Here is a 9,254-nt window from a genome sequence, read left to right on the forward strand (position 1 = left end):
ATAAACCTATGTGCTGTCATGTAGCACATGGCTTTTACCTCTCCTCTTGCATGTCCTGCTTCCTCTGTGTCTGGCTGGCAACATTGCCTTTCTTCTTCCCGAAGACCTCATTGTCCCCAGAAATCCCACCTAACCTCTTCCTGCCTAGCTATTGGCCACCAGCTCTTTAGTAAACCAATCACAGTGCCACATCTTTATACAGGGTAAGGAATATTTCACAACAGAGCTGGGATTAAAATGCAGGTTTGGCTGGGTTTGTTCATCTTCTGAGAATGAAATCAGCAGAAAACAGGATATGTATTTTGTTGTTGTTGTTGTTTTGTTTTTCGAGACAGGGTTTCTCTGTGTAGCTTTGGTTCTTGTCCAAGAACTCATTCCTGATGTCGAACTCACAGAGATCTGCCTACCTCTGCCTTCCAAGTGCAGGATTAAAGGTTAAAGGTGTGCACCATCACTGCCTGCCAGGATATGCATTTTTAAAGACGTACTTATTTGTTTCTTTTGTGTCTGTATGATGTATTGGACAAATGCGTGCCGGAGTGTGTATGTAGTGGTCAGTGGAGTCACTTCTTTCCTTCCACCTTTCGCTGGGTTCTGGAGATTGGGTTTTGCACTCAGGAGGCAGAGGCAGGTAGATCTCCATGAGTTTGAGGCCAGCCTGATCTACAGAGTAAGTTCCAGGACAGCCTGGGCTACACAGAAAAACCTTGTCTGGAAAAACAAACAAGCAAATAAACAAACAAATTTAAAAAGAAACTCACTGAATGCTTCTTTGCAACCCTTTTGCTTTGCTTTGGTTTTGCTTACTATGTAGCCCAGGCTGGCCTAGAACTCAAAGAGATCCATCAGCCTCTGCCTCCTCAGTGCTGAGATCAAAGGCATGTGTTACCATTTGAAGCATGCGCAACTCTTTATATTTTTTAACTTTTTTTTTAACATTTACTTGGTGAGTGTGTGTGTGTTTGTGTGTGTGTGTGTGTGTGTGTCTGTCTGTCTGTCTGTGCACATACCATGGTTGGTTAGAGTGCGGAAGTTAGAGGACAAATTGTAAATGTTGGTTCTCTCTTTCCACCAAGTGGATCCAAAGGACTGAATTCAAGCAGTCAGTTTTGGCAGTAAGTGCCTTTACCCACTGAGCCATCTCGAAAGCCCTTTTCTCTTTTCTTTTATGAGCTCAGGTCTTGTTATGTAGCCAAGGTTAGACTTGGTGATTATCAGTAACCCAGGATATCTTCAAACTTGTGGTATTCTCATGTCTCAACCTCATCACAGCTGACATTACAAGTACAGGCTGTCATGCTCCGTTTGAGACATTTCCTGTGAGTGAAACCTACTGTAGATAAATAGATACACAGTTTCCAGTGGTGTGGCTGAGACTTCAGCTGATTCACACAGTCTACACTACAGGCTTTGCAATGAAAATTCAGATGTTCAAAGCCATCCCAAGAGTGATTATGGCCACATCCTCTGAAGGCCTAGATGGGAACTAACTTGACACTAAAGTATCAGAAGTCAGGGCAGCAAGATGACTCAGAGGGTAAAGAGATGTGCTGATGGCCTGATGACCACAGCTCAATTCCCAGGTCTACCGTGGGGTACACACACACACACACACACACACACACACACATGCACGTGCATGCACACACAAACACCCCTCAAAAGAATAAAAGTAAATAAATGAAATGTAGTAAAATCTTAGGCACCCAACATAGTCTAGAGTAATGGCCCTCATTCTTTATGAGGGTGAGGACCCCTTGTTAGTAGCAAAGAACTTAATGAGCCTTATGTGATGGTCATTATACTTTTAATTATCTCATCACTGGCAGCTACTTGGCATGAGTGTGGATTTGGAATGTCCTTGTGATTACTCTGCAGGGACCCATGTCACAGGGTAGAAGTCACTGGAGAGGAGCAAGGAACCCTAGTTTTACTTTTATTTGAAGATTTCACACAGAAGTATATTGTATTTTCATCTTTTTAAATCTCCCCCAACTCCTGTGTCCCTTACCACCCCCCCCTTAAATTCATGATCGCTTCTTCTGTATTTATTTTTGATATACCCTAACCTCTATTGAATTCGATTTGTGTTGCCTTTATTTGTACGTGATTGTGATTGACCTCTTAGGACCAGGAGGTGTGTGTATCTTTATTAGAAAAGGGGGGGGGGGACACTTCAACTGCCCATAAAAACAACGACAACAAAAACTCCAACAGAAACTAGTTTCCTCTCTCAGCAGCCTTCACTGTTTGGAGCTCTTCATCTGGGGATGAAGGCTTGTGAAATTTTCTCCATCCATGTTGGTGTGTCTGTCCATTGGTGTGGTCTTTGTAGACCTTATGCAGGTGGCCATGTGTTGAGAGTTTCTGGGAGCAGCAGTCGCCCTAAGGGCATCACTGAGCAGAGGGGCTCAGGCTCCTACATTCTTCCAGCCTCCTCTTCCTTGATGTTCCCTGAGCCTTAGATGTTGTGTTATAGATGCCCTGTTTGGGGCTGGGCACCCCACGGTTATTTATTCTCTGCATTTTGATAGGCTCTAGATCTCTAGAATATTGTCTATCTGCTGCAGAAAGAGGTTTATTTGATGAAGGGAGATATCACTGGCCTTACACTGGGTTTTTGTTAGTCTGTGGCTCCTGGGTGTAGGAGATCATTATTTTGTTGTTTTGGGTAACTGCATGAAAACTCTATATGTCAGTCTACGTATGTATATATGGATGTATGTATCTCTTTCTTTCTTTCTTCCTTTCTTCTGTCTATTTACCTATCTATGTGTGTATTTTAAAATAAATGTATCAAACAATATGCTTCCCTGTGTCTTTCAAATACCCTTAGTGTTATTTCCCCCATCGCCCAGCTCCCTCTCCCTCTGTATTAGCCATCCAGTTAGGTCTTTCCCCCATTCTCCCCATTTCTTCATAACACCAGTGTCCTACCGTTCCTCCCTCTCACATGTCCCCCCACCCCGCAAGGTTTTCTACTTTATTGGTTTCTATGGTTATTCCAGGTTATATTCTCAAATCTAAAGCTTTGGATTTAGGAACCATAAATAAGGGAGAACCTGTGGCATTTACCCTTCTGGGTCTAGTTTATCTCCCTCAGTACAATTTTCCAATTCCATCCATTAACCTATGAATTTCATTTTTTTTAAACAGCTGTGTAAAATTCCATTGTGAAACTTGAGTGAGGTCTGCTCTACCAGATTCAGGTGTTCTTCAGAAGTAGGTTCATGGTGAGATTCTTTCCCTGATTCATTTATTCTCTTTTGCATTTATGTACTTGGAGGTCATTATGGGCAACCGTGTCTTGTCAACTTTGAAATAAATCATGTCGAGATAGATGAATTCCTGGGCTTGCCTGGTAATATATTCCCTCCTTCACTTACTTGTGTTCTCCAAGTTTTTCATTGTTATGTGTAAAATTCATGTAGTGAAAACTAATAGACTCTGTGCTGGGCGAGTCAGGGGGCACAAAGGCAGGAGAATTTTGAGTTTAAGGTCAGCCTAGGATATATAGTGAGACACCCTGTCAAAACACAGCAAACCCTCCAGGTTTAAAACAAGCAAACAGACCATCTTTCTGCACTTGCGATGGTCCTGGCGTGAGCAGGCTTGTCCTCATGCACAGCCATACGGGCAAGTTCTTCCACCTGCCTGTGCTGCGGAAATGCTCTGAGAGCAGCAGCCTCATGGGCATCAAGGACCACACGTCCTTCCAGACAAATGCACTTGAGGTTGGCAAGGTTACAGGCGGGTTAATGACCAGTTTGAAACCTCTGCTATCTGTGGGGCCATTCACAGGATGGGAGAGCCAGAAGATTCTATTCTCCGATTGGCTAATGCTCATGGAATTGTCTCAAAAAAGTTGTGACCAGAAGAGAACAGAGAATGTTTGTCATAATTAAAAGCAAGAAAGTAAAAACAAAGTAAAACAACAACAACTAAACCAAAAAAACAAACAATCAAGCAGGGAAACAAACATTGAGTAAGGTTTAATGTTGCTGTGATCTCAGTACTTGGGAGACAGGAGCTGGAGGATCAGGAATTTGAGTTTGAGGTCAGCCTGGGCTACAGAACACCCTGTCTTAAGTAGCCAAACGGGGGAAAAAGAAAAAAGGAAGATGCCAACTCAGTGATGTTTGAGATGATTAATATCCTAATTGAATCATTATCCAATATATAAATGTTCTGTAGTATCATATGTATCCCGTAAAGATGTACAATTATCTATCAATTAAAAAACATATCAACTTTAATTTCTCTGCTTGGGACTCTGTGGGTTTCCCCCCTGCCGGTCTCATTCTTCTTTGCTGACGCTAATAGGAACAAGCATGGTACTAATCACGATGTTTGTGTAAGACCGCAGTGGCCTGGAGAAGGATTGCATGCCCTCAGGGCACACTTGGATCTAATGGGGTAAGACTGGAGAACACGTCTGTGGCATGCTGGATGTTGTGGAAACTGTCTACCAAACTGATCTGCTCTGTGTGTAAAAACAATCATTTACCAGGCAGGGCTCTGTTGTTGTTGTTATTGTTATTGTCTGTCAAGCTGAGTCGTGGCTCAGCTTGAGCGCAGCGACAACCAGAGTAGTTGACAATCCGGACAGTATAGGGCACGGCTCACCTCTGACAGTCTGGCTCTGTAGGAGGATGGGGGTTTGTGCGGCAGTAACATGGTAATCACAAGAGCAATTTGGCCCGAGTGATGTGGATGGCCTACCCCAGCCTGGCTGTTTTCGCTCTATTTTGAGGGGTAAATGAAACTGTTTACTCTTGTGCTGTTGGTTAACTATGTCTGCTCTGCTTTCCATCATCCAGTAAATATAAACTTGGTGTCTTAAGTTCTTTGACTAAAGAGTCACAGTGTGTGGGAATAGGAACACTCACGGCAGTCTTTAGGGGACAACTGCTGTAACATAGGGAGCTTCCTAGTTTCTTTGACGGACGTGGCTCAGTGTAGATCAAGGAGGAAGCGGGAAAGAAACGAACGCTAGTGCAATTACTCCCTGGGTCAAGTTTCATCCACTGTAGGATTTTTTTTTTTCTGTCAGGTCATGGGTTGCAGTTCCCATATATCTTCTTTAGGCTTTGTTGTTGTTTTGAGACAGCGTTTCCTGTACACACCTCAAACTTGCGAAGTGGTCGAGGATGACCTTGAGCTCCTGATCCTCCTGCTTCACCGTTCTAAGGGCTAGGATTATAGATGAACATCACTATAATCAGCCCAGTCTTGTTTTGTTTCTTATATTCATTTATTTAGTGTTTCTTATGTTCATTTACTTAGTGGAGGCCTCCAGGCCTGTCCTCTCCTTCCACCAAGTGGTTTCTGGGGATCAAACTCACGTTGTCAGTCTCGGTGGCAGTGCTGTTTTGCAATGAACCATCTCATCAGCTTTTTTCTTCTCCCCCACCTCCAGAGTAGCTCTTTCATTTCCAAACAGGCTCCAGCAGCCACTAGGTCTTAGCACTGAGTTACAGCCCCAACCCCAACATAGCTGCTCTTTATTCAACCCCAGATTCATGTTCATCCATGTCTGTAGCATCTAGGAGCAGGCTGGCTTAAAATTCAGTGGACAAGGAGCTAGAGAGATAATAATTCAGTGGTTAAGAGCACTGGCTGCACTTCCAGAGGATCGGGGTTCAATTCCCAGCACCTACACAGCAGCTCACAACTGTCTGTAACTCTTGTTCCAGGGGATCTGACACCTTGACACTAAAGCACATTAAATAAAAGTGTGTGTGCACACACATGTACATATACTACATACACACAACTATACCACACACACACTATTATTTAAAATAAATGTGCATATGTTTGTATTCCTAGGTTCAATCCCTGACTCCCCAGCACAGGAAGAAATATGAAAAAGAAAGATGTTTTGAGGGATGCCTTATAGAGTGAGCACTTAGCTTGTGTGAGGTAGCGAGTTTCATCTTCAGAATGCAGAAAGAGAGAGGGAGGGAGAGAGAGAGAGAGAGAGAGAGAGAGAGAGAGAGAGAGAGAGAGAGAGATGAAGGGAGGAGAGAGAGGCTTACCTACAACTTCTTCAGACTTGAGAAGTTTTGCGAAGCAGTCCTCAGGAGGAGGCCTTCCCAAACCTGGACCGGACCGTGAGTCATGACAATGGAAGTGGCCTTTTGAGGCTGTTTCCTTCGGGTTCCAAGGATTAGTGTAATGAGAGCCCGTGCTGCTGCGGCCACAGCACTCTGACATTCTCTGATGAAAAGCGCTAGATGAGCGTAAAATTTTATAACGGTAATGGAATCAGAGCAAATAGCATTGTAATAGATGGCTCTGGCTGCTGATACTGCAGTTAAGAGTTCCCTCTTTATTGTCTCATGTTTGCTGTATGTGATGAGCCAAGGTGATTAATAGCAATGGTAATAATTACTCGTAGACATTTTTATGCTTCCAGGGGGTTTTACAACTTGTTTGTTATGTAATCTTCAGCCTTCACAGTGGGTGCTCTGCTAAGTCAGTATTGTCTCGTTTTTGCTTAAAATTTTATTGTTCTTTCTTAAAAACTTTATCTATTTATTTATTTGTTTGTTTGTTTGTTTATTTTTGGGGCAGTCATTGTAGCCCAGGCTGGCTTCCAGCACATTATATATCCAAAGATAGCCTTGAATTCTTGATTCTTTTCCTTTATCTCCTAAGTGCTGGCTTTTCCGGCATGCAACACCAGACCTGGTTTTTGAGATGGTGGGATTTGAACCCAGGGCTTTGTGTATGCTTCAGAGAAATCTAAAGATCCAAGAGGAGGGAAGTGAGGTTCTTAGTTCACATAGCACATCAACATGTTGAGAGTTTAGACTTGAGTTTGAAAAGCAAAGCTGTTAGCCGGGCGGTGGTGGCACATGCTTTTAATCCCAGCAGTCAGGAGGCAGAGGCAGGCAGATCTCTGTGAGTTTGAGACCAGCCTGGTCTACAAGAGCTAGTTCCAAGACAGGCTCCTGAAAGGTACAGAAATCCTGTCTCGAAAAACAAAGAAAGAGAGAGAAAGAGCGAGCAAAGCTGCCACATAAACTGAGAAAGAGGTGAGGTGGTGGGAGTGGAAGCTGATAGGGCAGGGCTTACAGAGACAACCTACAGGACTGGGTGTGGATGCCGCTCTCTGGACTTGAAGCCCCGAAGCCAGGCTGCTGGGCGAGCAAAGGGGAACTTGAGGCAGAATGTGGCTCTGAGAGCGGGCACTGTCCCACGCTCCCTTTATTCAGACCCCCGTGCACTAGCTGGGTTGGTGTGGTCACCTGTGTTCCTCCTGCTGGTTCTTCACATCTGGATGAGGCTGATCAAGGCGAGCTGGGCTTTCTGTGGCTGCTAATTGGGTGCTATAAGGAACAGACCCCAAACTTGTCACGTCAGCAACTGGGTATTGCATAATCAGCTGCTTCGAATGCCCTCTTGGGGATTGGCCGGCGATAAGCAAGTGCTGTTCGTATCTGTGAGACAAGCATCATGTCAATTACTCTGTGGATGGCCAGATTTATGTGCTTTTTGGCAGTGCTGCCGAGCTATTAATCATGCCTCATGAACAGGCTCCATGTAAACCAATGGGGAATGGCACATCCCGTGGACTATTCTGGCCAAAACATATCCAGATTGCCCTTTATTTCCTGCTAACGTCTAAGACATTGAAAATGAGACTGTGTACAGAGAGGCCTTAAGTGATAGCTGGCTGCTACTCTTCCTCTTTCCTTTCCTCACTCTTTCTCTTCTCTCCTTCCTTCTCCTTCCCTTCTTGTTACCCTCTCTTCCCTTCCTTTCCTCTTGCTCTCCATCTCTCCCTCCGTCCTTTTCTTTCTGTCCCTCCCTCCCTTCCTTCCTTCTTTCCTTTTTTCCTTCCTTCTTTCCTCTCTTTTTTCTTCTCTCCCTCCTCCCTTTCTCTCTCTCTTTTTGTCTGTCTGTTGTTTATTTCACAATCTTACTACATAGCCCAGGCTGGCTTTGAACTCACCGTTTTCTTGTCTTGCCAGCACAGTTGTGTACCACCAGGATTAGCTTCTTTTGCCTTTTTTTTTTCTTCAAATCTATGTTTAGCCATGTTTTCAGACCAGGAGCACCGCTGTCCTCACCAGCATCTAGAGACGGTGTATCTCGCATACGAACACACATTTTTGTTTAATGACGAGCTGAGGGAGTCACAGCTTCCTTTCCCCTTCCCATGATTGCATTGTCGGTTAGAGGGGCCAGACATGTAAGTTTCTTACCGCTTGCTAAGCTACCTATGTATCAAAGTGCAGTGCATCTAATGTCATAATTAAATGTCGTCAGGCTAATGTGTATGAGTGTTTTGAGCTCCATCACTAATTGCTGTGTTAGCATGAATTAGACAGTGAGGTAATTAGAAGCCCAAATGCAGCTGTGTCCTGTGGTGCCATTTCTGGGGTGGGCTGCATGCTTGTGAGCATGGAATGAGGGGGTCTGCTGTGTGGACCAGCTGGTCCCTCCTTTCCCATACTCCCAGGCAGCCTCAAACTGCTCGCGAAATCCCCTGGCTAGAGAAGACTCTCAAAAAGCATGTGAAGGGGGTGGCACCTTTTGTCTTCCTTTTATTCCTTTACTGTCTTTCTTTCTTTCTTTCTTTCTTTCTTTCTTTCTTTCTTTCTTTCTTTCTGTCTGTCTGTCTGTCTGTCTGTCTGTCTGTCTTTCTTTCTTTCTTTCTTTCTTTCTTTCTTTCTTTCTTTTTTTTAGACAAGGTCTCCTACTCACTATGTAGTCCAGAATTTATGGTAATCCTCCAGCCTCAGCCCTTGAATGCTGAGATTACGGGTGTGTGCCCCATGACTGGCCCGTCTCTTTCTCTCTGTCCCTGTCTAGTCCCCTCCGTTCTCTCTAGGATCTCAAGAGAATCTTGAACTCACGGTGGTTAAGAGAATGACCTAGAACTTCTAATCATCCTGTCTACACCTCCCCTTTGCACTTTGCTAACCTACTCGAATGCTTCTCATTTCTTACTTCTGTGTGCCCGTGAGTACCGTCAGAGGTCAAAAGAAAACAGTGGATCTCTTGGAGCAGGAATTGTAAACTGCCCAATGTAGGTGCAAGCACTCTAAACCACTCTCCAGCCGCCATGCTAGGCCCTTCCTTCTTTCCTTCCTTCCTTCCTTCCTTCCTTCCTTCCTTCCTTCCTTCCTTCCTTCTTTCTTCTTTGTCTTCTTTTTTTCTTTTTCGTTTTTTGAGACAGGGTTTCGCTGTGAGTTCCAGGACTCTGTAGACTAGGCTGGCCTTGAACTCACAGAGATCGC

General features: G+C 44.3%; 1 pseudogene; it reads left to right on the plus strand.

Moving 5' to 3' along the window:
• Window positions 1-3,620: 3,620 nt before the first annotated feature.
• LOC142849035 (small ribosomal subunit protein eS21 pseudogene) lies at window positions 3,621-3,871 on the plus strand (annotated as a pseudogene).
• Window positions 3,872-9,254: the final 5,383 nt, after the last annotated feature.

The sequence above is a fragment of the Microtus pennsylvanicus genome, chromosome 4 (assembly GCF_037038515.1).
Source record: "Microtus pennsylvanicus isolate mMicPen1 chromosome 4, mMicPen1.hap1, whole genome shotgun sequence".
In the NCBI taxonomy this organism is placed as follows: Eukaryota; Metazoa; Chordata; class Mammalia; order Rodentia; family Cricetidae; genus Microtus; species Microtus pennsylvanicus.